This window comes from Arachis ipaensis, chromosome B8 (assembly GCF_059453495.1).
Source record: "Arachis ipaensis isolate K30076 ecotype BB chromosome B8, ASM5945349v1, whole genome shotgun sequence".
Classification (NCBI taxonomy): domain Eukaryota; kingdom Viridiplantae; phylum Streptophyta; class Magnoliopsida; order Fabales; family Fabaceae; genus Arachis; species Arachis ipaensis.
In genome coordinates, this window is record NC_142443.1 from 116,193,057 (window position 1) to 116,211,646 (window position 18,590).

Genomic DNA, 18,590 nt, shown 5'->3' on the forward strand with positions numbered 1-18,590 from the left:
GAAATAAGCTTGAGTTGAATAGAAAAACAATAGTACTTTCCATTAATTCATGAGGAACAGTAGAGCTCCACACCTTAATCTATGGTGTGTAGAAACTCCACCGTTGAAAATACATAAGTGATGAAGGTCCAGGCATGGCTGAATGGCCAGCCCCCTAAACGTGTACAATATGATCTAAAGCTTAACAAAAGATATAAAATAAATCTCTAAAAGTAGTTTATATACTAGACTAGTAACCTAGGGTTACAGGAATGAGTAAATGATGCAGAAATCCACTTCCGGGCCCACTTGGTGTGTGCTTGGGCTGAGCATTGAGCTTTCATGTGTAGAGACTCTTTTTGGAGTTAAACGCTAGTTTGTAACTTGTTTCTGGCGTTTAACTCTGCTTTGCAACTTGTTTCTGGCGTTTAACGCCAGAATAGGGCATAAAGCTGGCGTTAAACGCCAGTTTGCGTCGTTTAAACTTGGGCAAAGTGTGAAGTATTATATATTTCTGGAAAGTCCTGGATGTCTATTTTTTAACGCAATTGAGAGTGCACCATTTGGGTTTTTGTAGCTCCAGAAAATCCACTTTGAGTGCAGGGAGGTCAGAATCCAACAGCATCTACAGTCCTTCTTCAGCCTCTGAATTAGATTTTTGCTCAAGTCCCTCAATTTCAGCCAGAAATTACCTGAAATCACAGAAAAATACACAAACTCATAGTAAAGTCCAAAAATGTGATTTTTATTTAAAAACTAATAAAAATATATTAAAACTAACTAAATCATACTAAAAACTATGTAAAAACAATGCCAAAAAAGCGTATAAATGATCCGCTCATCACAATACCAAACTTAAATTGTTCCTTGTCCCCAAGCAACTGAAAATCAAATAGGATAAAAATAAGAGAATATACTATAAATCCCAAAATATCAATGAAACTTAGCTCTAATCAGATGAGCGGGACTAGTAGCTTTTTGCCTCTGAATAGTTTTGGCATCTCACTTAATCCATTGAAGTTCAGAATGATTCGCATCTATAGGAACTTAGAATTTAGATAGTGTTATTGATTCTCCTAGTTCAGTATGTTGATTCTTGAACACAGCTACTTTATGAGTCTTGGCCGTGGCCCTAAGCACTTTGTTTTCCAGTATTACCACCGGATACATAAATGTCACAGACACATAACTGGGTGAACCTTTTCAGATTGTGACTCAGCTTTGCTAGAGTCCCCAGTTAGAGGTGTCCAGGGTTCTTAAGCACACTCTTTTTTTACTTTGGACCTTGACTTTAACCGCTTAGTCTCAAGCTTTTGGCTTGACACCTTCACGCCACAAGCACATGGGTAGGGACAGCTTGGTTTAGCCGCTTAGGCCAGGATTTTATTCCTTTGGGCCCTCCTATCCACTGATGCTCAAAGCCTTGGATCCTTTTTATTACCCTTGCCTTTTGGTTTAAAGAGTTACTGGCTTTTTGCTCTTGCCTTTTGGTTTAAAGAGCTCTTGGCTTTTTCTGCTTGCTTTTTCTTTTTCTTTCTTTTATTTTTTTTTGCCAATTTTCTTTTCTTTTTTTTCGCAAGCTTTTGTATTCACTGTTTTTTCTTGCTTCAAGAATCATTTTTATGATTTTTCAAATCATCAAATAACATTTCTCCCTTTTTATCTTTCTTTCAAGAGCCAACAATTTTAACATTCATAAACAACAAATTCAAAAGATATATGCACTGTTCAAGCATTCATTTAGAAAACAAAAAGTATTGTTACCACATCAAAATAATTAAACTAATTTCAAGGATGAATTCGAAATCATGTACTTCTTGTTCTTTTGTGATTAAAAGCATTTTTCATTTAAGAGAGGTGATGGATTCATAAGACATTCATAGCTTTAAGACATAGACACTTAAACACTAATGATCATATAGTAAAGACACAAACATAAATAAAACATAAGGCTCAAAAACTGAAAAACAGGAAAATAAGAACAAGGAGATTAAGGAACAGGTCCACCTTAGTGAGGGTGGCATCTTCCTCTTCTTGAAGAACCAATGGTGCTCTTGAGCTCCTCTATGTCTCTTCCTTGCCTTTGTTGCTTCATCCCTAGTGATTTTGGTGCTCCTATCCTTATTTGCTCCTAATAGTTGTGTGGAGAAAAATGTATCCCTTGAGGTATCTCAGGGATTTCTTGGTGAGGAAATACCTCATGCTCTTGTTTAGGTCCATGAGTGGGCTCTCTTTTTGTGCAGTCAAATGCTCTACTACTGAGCTATGGACCCGTGAGATGAATCTCTCCATCTCCCATGACTTGGAGGTGGAAGCTTTTGTCTTCCCTTTCCTCTTTCTAGAGGTTTCTCCGGCCTTAGGTGCCATAAATGGTTATGGAAAAACAAAAAACAACGCTTTTACCACACCAAACTTAAAAGGTTTGCTCATCCTTGAGCAAAAGAAGAAAGAAAATGGAGGAGATGGAGGGGGAGAGAGAGAGGTGGGGTAGGTGGGGATCCTGTAGGGTCTACAGATCCTGAGGGGTCAAGGATGTATCATCCCTGCTCCTATTAGGCGTGTAAACGCCCTTGCAGTGCAATCCTAGCGTTTAACCCCAATTCCATGCTCTGTTCTAGCGTTAAACGCCAGTCTGGTGCTTGTTTCTGGCATTTAACGCCAGCTTGATGCTTCTTTCTGGCGTTAAACGCTAGTTTGATGCTTCTTACTGGCGTTTAAATGCCAGTAAGCTCTTCCTCCAGGGTGAGCTATTTTTAATGTTATTTTTCATTCTGTTTTTAATTTTTCAGTAGTTTTTGTGATTTCACATGATCATCAACCTAAAGAAAACATAAAATAGTAATGGAAAATAAATAGATATAATTAAATAACATTGGGTTGCCTCCCAACAAGCGCTTCTTTAATGTCAATAGCTTGACAATGAGCTCTCATGGATCCTCACAGATGTTCAGAGCATTGTTGGGACCTCCCAACACCAAACTTAGAGTTTGAATGTGGGGGTTCAACACCAAACTTAGAGTTTGGTTGTGGCCTCCCAACACCAAACTTAGAGTTTAACTATGGGGGCTTTGGTTGACTCTGCAGTGAGAGAAGCTTTTCATGCTTCCTCTCCATGGTTACAGAAGGAGAACCTTGAGTCTTAAATACAAGGTAGTCCTCATTCAGTTGAAGGACCAACTCTCCCCTGTCCACATCAATCACATCTTTTGCTGTGGCTAGGAAGGGTCTTCCAAGGATGATGGATTCATCCTCATCCTTCCCAGTGTCTAGGATTATGAAATCAGCAGGGATGTAAAGGCCTTCAACCTTTACTAACAAGTCCTCTACTAATCCATAAGCCTGTTTCATTGATTTGTCTGCCATCTCTAGTGAGATTCTTGCAGCTTGTACCTCATAGATTCCCAGTTTCTCTATTACAGAGAGTGGCATGAGGTTTATGCCTGACTCCAGGTCACACAGAGCCTTCTCAAAGGTCATGGTGCCTATGTTACAGGGAATTAGGAATTTACCAGGATCCTATTTCTGTTGAGTTAAAGTGTGCTAAACCCAGATATTTAGTTCATCAATGAGCAATGGAAGCTCGTCCTCCCAAGTCTCATTACCAAATAGCTTGGCATTCAGCTTCATGATTGCTCCCAAATACTGGGCAGCTTGCCCTTGAACAATGTCTTCATCTTCTTCAGAAGATGAATAGTCATCAGAGCTCATGAATGATAAAAAGAGGTTCAATGGAATCTCTATGGTCTCTAGATGAGCCTCAGATTCCTTTGGTTCCTCAAAGGGAAACTCCTTATTGGTCAGTGAACGTCCCAGGAGGTCTTCCTCACTAGGATTCACGTCCTCCTCCTCCTCTCTGGGTTCGGCCACACCAAGTAAGGTTATGGCCTTGCACTCTCTCTTGGAATTTTCTTCTATATTGCTTGGGAGAGTACTGGGAGGAGTTTCAGTGACTCTTTTTCTCAGCTGGCCCACTTGTGCCTCCAAATTTCTAATGGAGGACCTTGTTTCATTCATGAAACTTAGAGTGGCCTTAGATAGATCAGAGACTATATTTTCTAAGCTAGATGGATTCTGCTCAGAATTCTCTGTCTGTTGCTGAGAGGATGATGGAAAAGGCTTGCTATTGCTAAACCTGTTTCTTCCACCATTATTATAGCCTTGTTGAGGCTTTTGTTGATCCTTCCATGAGAAATTTGGATGATTTCTCCATGAGGGATTATAGGTATTTCCATAGGGTTCTCCCATGTAATTCACTTCTACTATTGTAGGGTTCTCAGGATCATAAGCTTCTTCTTCAGAAGATGCTTCTTTAGTACTGTTGGATGCAGCTTGCAATCCATTCAGACTCTGAGAAATCATATTGACTTGCTGAGTTAATATTTTGTTCTGAACGAATATGGCATTCAAAGTATCAATTTCAAGAACTCCCTTCCTCTGAGGCGTCCTATTACTCACAGGATTCCTTTCAGAAGTGTACATGAACTGGTTATTTGCAACCATGTCAATGAGTTCCTGAGCTTCTGCAGGCGTTTTCTTTAGGTGAATGGAACCACCTGCAGAATGGTCCAATGACATCTTTGATAATCCAGACAGACCATCATAGAATATATCCAGGATGGTCCATTCTGAAAGAATGTCAGAAGGACACTTTTTTGTCAGTTGCTTGTATCTCTCCCAAGCTTCATAGAGGGATTCACCTTCTTTCTGTTTGAAGGTTTGAACATCCACTCTAAGCTTGCTAAGCTTTTGAGGAGGAAAGAACTTGGCTAAGAAAGTTGTGACCAGCTTATCCCAAGAGTTCAGGCTATCTTTAGGTTGAGAGTCCAACCATATTCTAGCTCTATCTCTTACAGCAAATGGGAAAAGCATAAGCCTGTAGACCTCGGGATCAACCCCATTGGTCTTAACAGTATCACAGATTTGCAAGAATTCAGTTAAAAACTGAAAAGGATCTTCTGATGGAAGTCCATGAAACTTGCAATTCTGTTGCATCAGAGAAACTAATTGAGGCTTTAGCTCAAAATTGTTTGCTCCAATGGCAGGGATTGAGATGCTTCTTCCATGTAAGTTGGAATTTGGTGCAGTGAAGTCACCAAGCATCTTCCTTGCATTGTTGTTGGGTTCGGCCATGTCTCCTTCTTTTTCAAAAATTTCTGTCAGATTTTCTCCAAAGAGTTGTGCTTTAGCTTCCCTTAGCTTCCTCTTCAAAGTCCTTTCAGGTTCAAGATCAGCTTCAACAAGAATGTTCTTATCCTTGTTCCTGCTCATATGAAAAAGAAGAGAACAGAAAAGAAAATATGGAATCCTCTATGTCACAGTATAGAGATTCCTTATATGAATATAAGAAGAGAATAATGGAAGAGGGAAAAGATAAGAATTCGAACACAGAGGAGAAGAGTGGGTTCGAATTTTTGAGTGAAAGAGGGGTGTTAGTAGATAAATAAATAAATAGAAGGAGATGAGAGAGGGAAGAATTCGAAAATTAAATAAAATAAAATAAAAATATTTTTGTTTTTATTAAATTAATTAATTAGAATTAAAAAATATAAAAAGAAATAAAATAAAATTGAAATTTAAAACAATTAGTTAATTAAAAAGAATTTTGAAAAAGTGGATAGGAGTTTTCAAAAATTAGAGAGGGAAAATTAGTTAGGTGATTTTGAAAAAGATAAGAATCAAACAAAAAGATAGGATTAATTTAAAAAAGATTTGAAAATCAATTTTGAAAACATAAGAGGTTAGAAAAGCTTTTGAAATTGATTTTGAAAAAGATTTGAAAAAGAAATTTAAAAAGATTTGATTTTAAAAATTAAAGTTGATTACTTGACTAACAAGGAACAAAAAGATATGATTTTAAAATTTAAAGATTGAACCTTTCTTACTAGGCAAGTAACAAACTTAAAATTTTTGAATCAATCACATTAATTGTTAGCATTGATTTCAAAAATATGAAATAGAAATAAGAAAAAGATTTTGAAAATAAAGTTTGAAAATTTCAAAATTATGAAAGAAAAAAATAAAAAAGATTTGATTTTTGAAAAAGATTTGAAAAAGATAGAATTTTTAAATTGAAAATTTGATTTGACTCATAAGAAACAATTAAATTTTAAAGCCTTTTTGACTAAATCAAACCAAATTTTCGAAAATTTATGAGAGAAAAAGGGAAAGATATTTTTTTGATTTTTGAATTTTTAATGAGGAAAGAGAAAAACATGAAAATGACTCAAAACATGAAAATTCAAGATCAAAATACATGATGCATGCAAGAACACTTTGAATGTCAAGATGAACACCAAGAACACTTTGAATGTCAGGATGAACATCAAGAACATGTTTTCGAAAATATTTTTAAGAAAAGAAAGACATGCAAGACACCAAACTTAGAAATTTTCAATGTTTATACACTAACAAATTGAAAATGCATATAAAAAACAAGAAAAGACATAAAACATAAAATTGCAAAGATCAAACAAAGAAGATCATCAAGAACAACTTGAAGATCATGAAGAACACATGCATGAGTTTTCGAAATTTTAAAGAAAAATTAAAAGCATGCAATTGACACCAAACTTACAATTTGACACTAGACTCAAATAAGAAACACAAAATTATTTTTGGTTTTATGATTTTATAAAATTTTTTTGATTTTTCGAAAATTATTTTGAAAAAGAAAAATAAGGATTTCAAAATTTTTAATAAAAATTCCAGGAATCTTGCAATGTTAGTCTAAAACTCCGGTCCAGGAATTAGACATGGCTTACTAGCCAGCCAAGCTTTCAGTGAAAGCTCCGGTCTAAAACACTAGACATGGCCAATGGCCAGCCAAGCTTTAGCAGAACATTGCATACAACAGCTAAATTGCTGAGAAAGACAAAGAAGCTCTTCTCATGATAGTTGAAACCTCGGTAAAAAGGTTAGACATGGCTTAACAGCCAGCCAGGATTCAACATATCACAATGAAACTCTAGAATTCATCCTTAAAAATTCTGAAGAACATAGAATAATTTAAAATATTTATTTTATAAAAATATTTTTTTCTTTTTTTTTGAAAATTTTTCAAAAAAAAAAAGAATAAAAATAAAAATGTAAAATTAAAATAAAATTACCTAATCTGAGCAACAAGATGAACCGTCAGTTGTCCAAACTCGAACAATCCCCGGCAACGGCGCCAAAAACATGGTGCACAAAATCGTGATCGTTCATTCCTTGGTAACGGCGCCAAAAACTTTATACGCGCGTTCAAAATCTTAGTTCTTTGTCACAACTTCGCACAACTAACCAGCAAGTGCACTGGGTCATCCAAGTAATAAATCTTACGTGAGTAAGGGTCGATCCCACGGAGATTGTCGGCTTGAAGCAAGCTATGGTCACCTTGTAAATCTCAGTCAGGTGGATTCAAATGGTTATGGAGATTTGATAATTAAAATATAATTAAAATATAAAATAGGATAGAAATACTTATGTAATTCATTGGTGAGAATTTCAGATAAGCATATGGAGATGCTTTTGTTCCTTCTGAACCTCTGTTTTCCTACTGTCTTGATCCAATCCTTCATACTCCTTTCCATGGCAAGCTGTATGTTGGGCATCACCGTTGTCAATGGCTACATCCCGTCCTCTCAGTGAAAATGGTCCAAATGCGCTGTCACCGCACGGCTAATCATCTGTCGGTTCTCAATCATGCTGGAAAAGGATTCAGTAATCCTTTTGCGTCTGTCACTACGCCCAGCACTCGAGAGTTTGAAGCTCGTCACAGCCATCCCTTCCCAGATCCTACTCGGAATACCACAGACAAGGTTTAGACTTTCCGGATCTCAAGAATGGCCGCCAATAATTCTAGCCTATACCACGAAGACTCTGATCGTAAATCAGGAGGCTAAGAGATATGCATTCAAGCTTGCTTTCATGTAGAACAGAAGTGTTTGTCAGGCACGCGTTCATAAGTGAGAATGGTGATGAGTGTCACATAATCATCACATTCATCATGTTCTTGTGTGTGAATGAATATCTTAGAGAAGAAATAGGCTTGAGTTGAATAGATAAACAATAGTACTTTGCATTAATTCATGAGGAATAGCAGAGCTCCACACTTTAATCTATGGTGTGTAGAAACTCCACCGTTGAAAATACATAAGTGATGAAGGTCCAGGCATGGCCGAATGGCCAGCCCCCTAAACGTGTACAATATGATCTAAAGCTTAACAAAAGATATAAAATAAATCTCTAAAAGTAGTTTATATACTAGACTAATAACCTAGGGTTACAGGAATGAGTAAATGATGCAGAAATCCACTTCCGGGCCCACTTGGTGTGTGCTTGGGATGAGCATTGAGCTTTCATATGTAGAGACTCGTTTTGGAGTTAAACGCCAGTTTGTAACTTGTTTCTGGCGTTTAACTCTGCTTTGCAACTTGTTTCTGGCGTTTAACGCCAGAATAGGGCAGAAAGCTGGCGTTAAACGCCAGTTTGCGTCATCTAAACTTGGGCAAAGTGTGAACTATTATATATTGCTAGAAAGCCCTGGATGTCTACTTTCCAACGCAATTGAATGCGTGCCATTTGGACTCCTTTAACTCCAGAAAATCCACTTTGAGTGCAAGGAGGTCAGAATCCAACAGCATCTGCAGTCCTTCTTCAGCCTCTGAATCAGATTTTTGCTCGAGTCTCTCAATTTCAGCCAGAAATTACCTGAAATCACAGAAAAATATACAAACTCATAGTAAAGTCCAGAAATGTGATTTTTATTTAAAAACTAATAAAAATATATTAAAAACTAACTAACTCATACTAAAAACTATGTAAAAACAACGCCAAAAAGCGTATAAATTATCCGCTCATCAATCATGGAATGGATTACATAATTGATGAGTTTTTATCTATAATTGAATCCTCTCCCGTTAGACTTGAGGAAGAGGTTGATGTTGAAGAAGCTTGTCAAGAGGTGGAGATCATCAAAGAGGAGTCCAAGAGAGTGAAGCATACATTGGTAGGGCCACCATTGGAGATCATTTCTTGTTTGTATACGGTTTGCTTGAGACGGATGGACAACTTAGAGCTCTTTATGGCTTTAAGAGTAAAAGGGGGATGGTTAGTGGTTGGAATTTCCATTCAAAGTTCATTATGGATGGAAGCTCAAGGTCTAAGTGCAATGGTTGGTATAGTTCTGAATTGATTGGGTCTAGGAAGTTGTTGGGATGCCTCAGTGAGAATTTGGATTGCTTGCCACCCGGTTGGAACAAGGATAATCAAGTTAAAGACGGGTGTAGAAACAAGATTTGGGATCTCGGCATACAACAAGATCAACTTCGGGAGCTCAAAGCTTGTGAAGGACTTCATCAAGGCTTAGCGAATTCATTTGGAAATGTTGGAGCTTACTGGAAGTCCAACCGTTGGTGGAAGTTTTAAGATGAGTTCAAGTACAAGCCACCATGACAAGGAGCTCACCAAAATGTCCAACTTAAGGACTTTAACTAAAAGTGCTAGGTGGGAGACACCCTACCATGGTAACTTCTTCCTATTTTTCCTTTTATTTATATTGGTAATAATTTGAATTTTTATTTTTAGTTAGGATTATTGAGTTTAAGCTGTGGTTTTACTTATTTAATAAAGTTTGGCTTTACTTTGGTAGCTTGTTCGTTTATAAAAAAAAGTGCACATGATGCGTAAGCGTCAGTGACGCGCATGCATCATATGGAGGTTCGCTCTCTAGTATATTGAACAGAGAGTTACGCTGGAACTGTGCGGAAGGGGTGCCTAGAGCACAACCCACCCCACGCGTACGTGTGATCCACACGTATGCGTCACTAGCCATTTTGGGGTTCCACGCGTGGACGTCGGCGACGCGTACGCACGGAATGAATATCGGCGTAATTTGGTACATTGAACAGAGAGTTGTGCGGGTGTAATGCTGGAATCGCGCGTCTAGCACGATGAGTAGTCACGCGTACGCTCATGCGTCACTTTTCATTTTGGGTCATCCACGCGTACGCGTGGACGATGCTCACGCGTCGCATGCCTGTTCCTGTTACACGTGACCTATGTGCACGTGTCGTGTTCGCGCTTTGTTTATGCCTTTCTTTTTCTTTCTTTCTTTCTCCTTTCTTCTTCTTTCTTCTTCCTTTCTTACATTCTTCTCTCACTTTTCAAAAGTTCACTTATCATTTTTCTTATCCTTCATTCTCTTTTACAAATTGCATTAGCATACTATCATTCATTGCATTTTCACTTTATGCATGTTTTTATTTTTTTTCCTATGTTTGCTAATTTTCCATTGGTGTTAACTTTTCTTACTCAACTGTTGCGTATTTCTTGCATTGTTTTGGGTGCTTCTTGACTTGTTTGGTATTTATTCCCCATGCCCTTTGCCTATATAATTTTCTCACTTGTATGTTGTAGCTACCATGTAGTTGAGAACTTTATTATTATTTGGCATTATCCTACCCATATATTTTATTTCTTTTCATATCTTTGTTTGTGGATTCTTCTTCTTCTTTCTTCTTCTCTCCTTTTAGGTTGGCCACCAAGAGGGAAAAGAAAAAGTTTCTAATTGGGGCACAACAAGTCTCTCCATACAATCTTTTGAGAAAGCGCATCAGTTGTGGCTACCCGTCCACTTGCATATCTTTGCATGCACCGAGGACGGCGTAATCTTTAAGTGTAGGGAGGTCAATACCGACTTCCGTGGGTTAGTCATTTTCTTCTCAATACCAATTTTTAATTTTCTTTGTTAGTTCATTGTTGCATTTGCATGATTGATTGCATGTTTGTTAGATTTTGTGCACATTCTACCACTACTTGGTTGATGTGATGAATTCTTTTCCAAAAAAAAAAAAAAAAACTGCTTAGAGTATTTCACTCATTTGAATTAAAATTTTTGTTGAACTTGCTTGAAGAATTTATTTTGGAACATGGTTTAAGAGCTCGAACACACAAATCCAGTGAGAATTTGAACCTATTTGAATTGGTTGCATTTTATCAACCAATATTCTGTTTTGGTGTGTGTTGTTCTCTCTAAAATTGTGATCTTTGTCTTGCTTAATTCTATATTTTCATTGTTTGATGTATGCATGCACTTATGTGATTGAGGCCTTTGTTTCACTATAGCTTACATACCCATATGGCCTTATCCTTTTAATTATCCTTTGCAAACCAATGTTGAGCCTTTTAACCCCATTTGTTTTTTACTTTAGCATATCACTAACTCTAAGCGGAAAACAATAATGTCCTTAATTTGAATCCTTGGTTAGCTTAGACTAGTGAAAGTGCTCATGAATTAAGTGTGGGGAAGTTGGGTTTGGAAACATTTGGTTTGAGAATTGGGTGTTGTATATTTTTATGAAAATGTGAAAAAAAAATGTTAAGGACATGTTCATGTATTCAATACCTTAGTCATATGTATTAAGAAAAAACAAAAGAAAAGAAAAGAAAAAAAAAGAGAAAAAGAAAAAAAGAGCAAATAATAAAAGGGGACAAAATGCCCCAAAGTAAATGGTGATAGCAATGTATATGTACTGTACTAAAAGAATGAGATGCATTAATATGTGGGAAACATAGTCAATGGGTAGTCAGGTTTTATATTTTAATTACATGGATTGTCTTAAGTTAAGTGAGAAGTTTAGGTTAATCAAGGATTCAGATTTTAGTCCACTTGACCAAATACAATCCTACTTTGACCCTAACCCCATTACAACCCTTAAAAGACCTCTTGATATGTGTATTTGTGCATTAAATTTTTGTTGATTGGTAGAAGAAGAGCAAGTTTTAGAAAACAAGATTAGTAGAGAATTGAGAGAATCGAACCTTAAACACCTGAATGATTATAGTGTATATACTACCAGTGAGGGTTCGATGCTCGATTCTTTGTTCCTGACTTTCACAAGCTTTCTTCTTGCAAGTCTATATGTACTTCATTTTATGATTTGAATTAGTGGAATCTAGTTCATATTTGTTTTTGAAGAATTTGATTTACTTTTAACCAAGTAGGTAAGAGCATTCAGCATGTAGTTGCATTCATATAGATAGGTTGCATTTCATAAATTTTACCATTCCTCTTCATTCTTTTGGTTCTCTTGAGCTTAGCATGAGGACATGCTAATGTTTAAGTGTTGGGAGATTTGATGCACCACTATTTCGTGGTACATTTTATGCTGAATTGATTGGATTTTATCCATTATTCTCACACTTATTCATATAATTTGCATGTTTTATATTTTCCTTCCTAATTTTGTGCTATGATTGAAAACATGCTTCTTTGGCCTTAAATTTGCTAATTTTAATTCTCTCTTATTACCATTCGATGTCGTGATATGTGTGTTAAGTGTTTTCAGGTTTTATAGGGCAGGAATGGCTTAGAGGATAAAACAGAAGCATGCAAAAGTGGAAGGAACACAAGAAATAAAGTATTTCAGAATCTGGTAACGACGCGCACGCATGGGCAACGCGTACGCATGACTGTTGCAACAGAAACACGACGTGCACGCGTGGCTAACGCCTACGCATGGACAGTGAAAAAGACAAGTGACGCGTACGCGTGGCTGACGCATATGCGTGACAGAGCGTCACATGCTGCAATTTACAGAAAATGCTGGGGGCATTTTCTGGGCTACTTTTGGCCCAGTTTCAAGCCTGTAAATGAAGAATAGAGGCTGCAGAGTGGAGCTGGGAGGGGGAATGAATCATTCACAATTTCATTCACAATTATTAGGTTTTAGGGTTTTTAGGTTTAGCTTTTCTCAAATTCAGATTTCTACTTTACTTTAATTTAATTCCTCTTCTACTTTTATTTGTTCTAGTACCTTAGTTGTCTATTTCTCTTGTTGATTACTTTATGTTGCCAATTTAGTTTATGAATTCTTCTTGTTTTCTTTAATCCGTATTAATGCAATTTATGTTTCCATGTTTATGATTGCTTTCTTTACTTTGTTGTTATTGTTTCCTCTTATAATTGTTAGTCTTAGATTTTGCTATGCCTTGTTAATTTTCTAAGTTATTATTTTATGCCTTCCAAGTGTTTGATAAAATGCTTGGTTGGATTTTAAATTAGATTTTAATGTTCTTAACTTGAATTGATCAATTAGAGACTCTTGAGTTATCAAAATTCTTTTGTTGATTGGTAATTAAGACTTGCTGGTTAGCTTAGGCTTCACTAAATCTAGTCTTTGATTAGGACTTGTGAACTTAAGTTGAGTTTACTCACTTGACTTTCCTTCATTGTTAGAGGTTAACTAAGTGAAAGCTAAAGGAAATTACCATCACAATTGATGATAATAATGAGGATAGGAATTTCAATTCTCAATCCTTGCTAGGACTTTTCTTAGTGGCTGTTTTATTTCCTTGCTATTTACATTACTTGTCTCTTATCACAAAAACCCCAAAAATACTTTTCCATAACCAATTATAAGTACACTTCCCTGTAATTCCTTGAGAGACGACCCGAGGTTTAAATACTTCGGTTAATTTTTATTGGGTTTGTATAAACATTGACTGAGGTTTAGTTATCGGTTTAGAACTATACTTGCAATGCAAATTTTTGTGAAAATCTTTATCGACATTTTTCCTCTGTCAAAGTGCACAGGGTTGTACCAAGTAATACCTCAGGTGAGTGAGGGTCGATCCGACGAGGATTGATGGACTGAGCAACAATAGTCGAATGAATCACTTAGTCAGGCAACTAGAAAATGGTGTTTTGGGGTTCAAAATCATTAAACAGTAATTCAAAAGATTTAAGAAAGCAAACAGTAGAATCGGTGTGAAGCGTATGTGAGAAGATAGTTAAGGTTTCGAAGTTGTTTATTCTTCCGAATTAAGTTTTCTTACTAACTATTTTAATCATGCAAGGTTCATTTCATGGCAAACTGTAATTGATTAAATTCTAATTCCTTAGTGATTTAGTCTCCTCTAACCTAATCAACTGCCAATTCCTTGGTCACTTAATATAGATTAGAGGGTTAGGTTCAATTCTAGTTTATTAGCCACAAAAACCCTAATTACCCAAATAAGAGGATTATATGTCACGTATCCCATTAAATCCAAGTAATTAGTAGTTTAGGAGAAATTTACTTTCAAGCTAGTATTCAAGTGAGATAACTTTTCCAAGAATCACAAGAATTCATATAGAAAAAGGGTTGTTCTTTCGATATACCCAAATTCATAAGATGAAGAACGAAAGTAATCCTTGAAACTGAATAAATACATAAATTAAAATAGAATAATAATAGTCTTAATCCATAGAAATAAATAGAGCTCCTAACCTTAACCAAGGAGGTTTAGTGGCTTATGTCTCAGAGAGAAAACTAGGGTTCAGAAAATGCAAAAGTGCGTAAGAGAGAAGGTAGAAGAGATCCCCCGATGGGCTGAATCTTTTTCCTTTTATATCTAACCTAATTTGATTTGAAACTAAAATAAAATAATAAATTGTAAACCTAAAAGATTTTGTTTGTAATTAAAAATAACTAAAATAAAATAAAATAGAACAATTAAAAACTGAATCCAACTAAAGATGCTCCTTTGGTGAAGTGTGATCCGGATCATTGGCGCTAAAGGCCAGATTCGGCATTTAGCTCCCTTATGGGCAGAAACTCCTCCTTTGGTTCTCTCTTCCTGGCACTTGGCATTTAGCGCCCCAATGGGCAAAGGGCTTCCACACGTTTCTGAGTTGCTGGCGCTAAACGCTCGGGCCTGCATTTAGCGCAAGCTTGGCAGCTTCCAACTCTTCTCTTTTCTTGCACATGAACTCTGCCAAACTGATCCAAACTTTACCTGAAATAATTAAAACACCAAAGCGACTCAAAGTAGCATCCGAAGAGGTTTAAAACACTAGAATTAAATTAAAACTCAATAAATTTGTATCTAAAATAAATAGAAAATAGAGAAAAGATGCTCATGCATCACAACACCAAACTTGAACTATTGCTTGTCATCAAGCAGCTAAAAACAATATAGGACTGAGTAGAGAAATTGCCTAAGACTTGAGTGTTCATTTAACCTTGTATCCAATTACTGAGTGGGGTTAATGACACTGTGATTCTGAATAGGTTTGGCATCTCACTATCCTTTGAAGTTAGGAAATGTTGATATCCTTCAGAATTAGAACTCGAATGATATTATGGATTCTCTTCCTTCTTAAGCTCTGATTAATCCCTTAACACAGTTTTTTCTTATCTTTTCTTTGGTGCTTTGCACCTCGAGCCTTGCCATGACTCTAAGTTTTTTGTCCTCAAGCTTAACTTGACACAAAAATACCACAAGCACTTAACTAGAAAACTCTTTGAGTCCTAGTTCTTTTCTTTTAATTCCTCCCAGTCAGTGGTGCTCAGAGCCTTTCGCATACTCTGAAATTACACTTGGTCTCGACTCTTAATGCTCTGTCTCAAGGTTACATGACACATTCACACCACAAGCATATGGTTAGAAAAATAACTCTTTGAGCTTTTAATCATATTTGACCTTCCTAACTATTGATGCTCAGAGCCTTGGACCTTGCTTTTTAATTTCTTTTTCTTTTTGCTACTTGTTTTGCTTCATGGATCAATTTCTTACTCAATTTAGAGAATCCATAATATTTCTCTAAGTTTGTGTACCTCAAGACTCAACATTCCTGACTTTAATACCAATTATGCACTATTCAATTCATACATTCAGAATCATAAATAATACCACCACATCAAAGTAACCAGAACAACTCAGAATATATAACTCAGTCTCATACATTTTACTACTTCTTTTTTTTTCTTTTGATTTTCAAGATCAGTGAGCAATACATGAGATATTTTTCAAAATAAACATAAAATATAAAACTAAATAACTAAGCTAGAAAAACAATAAAATACTACTAATAATCATGCAAAGGAATTCAAACAGATAACAGAAAGTAAGATAAAATAACTGGTAAAAACAAGAAGTAAGTAAGCAGCAGATAATGAAACTCAACCACCTCAGTCCTGGTGGCTGCTCCCTCCCGCGAATCTTCTCCAGCGCCTTAACTCCTCCAACTCTCGCCTCTGACTCTACTGTTCCTCCACTAGCTGATGAAGGAGAGCAGAGTGGTCCTGATACTCTATCCTCAGCTGGTTAATAGACAATGTCAGCTGCCTGATAGATGTAGTCAACTAATCCCAATAGTCGTGAGAAGAAAAATAATATCCATGAGGCATCTCAGGTTTCTCTTACTGAGGAGGGAGAACTGGCTCCTCAGGCGGTGCTTGCCCAAGCTCCTTGGCATACTCTATACCCCGCCTAGTAATTGGTCTGTGAACATCAATAGGGGTATCTCCGTAAATGCGGACTCGAGCAGCCTCTCACGGATGGAAGATAAGGTGGGAGAGGGCCAATCTAGCAGAGGTGAAGGCCTTCGCCACTATGTTGTATAACTCCTGAGGGATCACACGCTGCACCTCCACTTTATTACCGAGCATGATGCAGTGAATCATCACAGCTCGGTCAATGGTAATGATAAACCACTATTTTATGGTTTATCTTGTGCTAATTTGAGTGGTTTTTATCAGTTCTTTGCTCACTTATTCATATAAATCACATGGTTTTACAAATCCTTCCTAATTATGTGATATAGTTGAAAACATGTTTCCTGGGCCTTTAAACTGTCAATTTTAATTACCCTTTATTACCATTTGATGCTGTGATCTGTGTGTTAAGTGTTTTCAGGCTTTATAGGGCAGGAATGGCTTAGAGGATGGAAAGGAAACATGCAAAATTGGAAGGAACGCAAGAAAATGAAGCTTTGAAAAGCTGGCAGCGACGCGCACGCATGGGCGACGCGTACGCGTGCCTAGCGCAGAAGACAAGCGACGTGTACGCATGACTCATGCGTACGCGTGACAAGGAATTTTTCCAAGCGACGCGTAGGCGTGACTTACGCGTACGCGTGACATGCGCCACGTGCAGAAATTGCAGAAAGCGCTGGTAGCAATTTCTGGGCTCCTTTTTGGCCCAATTCCAAGCCCGAGAACACAGAATAGAGGCTACAGAGTGGGGGAATCATTCATTCATTGATACAACTTTCATTCACATAATTTTTAGGTTTTAGATGTAGTTTTCCAGAGAGAGAGGCTCTCTCCTCTCTCTAGATTTTAGGATTTTAGGTTTAGCTTTTCTAATCTCAGATTTCTACTTTGCTTTAATTTAGTTTTCATCTACTCTTATTTGTTCTAGTCCTTTAGTTTATCTATCTTCTCTTGTTGATTTATTTATTCTCCAATTTAGTTTATGAACTCTCATGTTGGATTTGATTTTCTTATTAATGCAAGTTGAGGTATTTCATATTTATTGCTTCTTCTATTATTTGTGAGTCATTGATGTTTGCAATTGGTTGTTTGGATTTAATATTCCTTGCTAGTTTTCTATGTTTTTATGTTGTGCCTTCCAAGTGCTTGATAAAATGCTTGTGATGGTTTTAAGTTAGATTTTTATATTCTTGGCTTTGGTTGAGCAATTGGAGACTTTTGAGTTATCAAACTCCCTTGTTGATTGATAATTGAAATTTGCTAGTTGATTTGGATCCCTTTAAAGCTAGTCTTTCCTTAGGAGTTGACTAGGACTTGAGGAATCAAATTGATTCATCCACTTGACTTTCCTTCATAGTTAGAGGTTAACTAAGTGGTAGCAATGGAAAATTGATGTCACAATTGATAAGGATAGCTAGGATAGGACTTCTAGTTCTCATACCTTGCCAAGAGCTTTCTTAGCTATTAGTTTACTTTCTTGCAATTTACTTTTCTTGTTCCTTATTCAAAATCCCAAAAAGATACTTTTTCTATAACCAATAATAACTATACCTCCCTGCAATTCCTTGAGAGACGACCCGATGTTCAAATACTTTAGTTATTATTTTTATTGGGTTTGCTTAAGTGACAACCAAATTTTTTGTATGAAAAGATTCTCTGTTGGTTTAGAAACTATACTAGCAATGAGATTATTTTTGTAAAATTCTTTACTAGCAAAAATCCGTTCATCAAAATGGCACCGTTGCCGGGGAATTGCAAACGTGTGCTTTATTATTGGTTATTGTGAATAACTTTGCTTTTTTGTTTCTTTGTTAGTGTTTCTAGTTTTAGGAGTTTATTTTCATTAATTTTTATTAGTTTTTATTTCTCTTGCTACTATGAATTCTCACCCCTTTGGCTATGAGTTTGGTTACAATCATGTTGTAGGAAGAAGAGATTACAACGAGAGCTTGGATCAAGGATGGGACAATCAAAGATGGGAGGAGCCACAAGGATTTGATCAACCCTCTTGGCAACAACCACCTCCAAGGTATTATCAACAACCATTCTATGATGCTTACCAAGACAATGGTTATGGTGGACCTCTTTGTGACAATCAACACCCACCACAATATACCTATGAACCCCCTCCTCAACATAGCTTTGAACCACCATACTCACAAGCCACCTACTACCAAACACCCTCATATGATCCTAAACCTTATCCATCATACCAACCACCCTATGAGCCATATGAACTATACATAGAGCCACCCCGATTCCAACACAATTACTCCCAAGAACCACTACCTCCATATACACCATGCCCATATCCATCAATCCAAGAGCCATATAATCCTAATTATGGAATCCAAGCAGGACAAGAGTCAAGGG

General features: G+C 36.7%; 1 non-coding gene across 1 annotated transcript; it reads left to right on the plus strand.

Annotated features, from left to right (window-relative positions):
* The first annotated feature begins 4,612 nt into the window (after positions 1 to 4,612).
* Positions 4,613 to 4,716, plus strand: LOC148549351 (small nucleolar RNA R71). Its single transcript, XR_015897696.1, has one exon. It is a non-coding gene; the product is annotated as a small nucleolar RNA R71 (small nucleolar RNA).
* The last annotated feature ends 13,874 nt before the right edge of the window (positions 4,717 to 18,590 follow it).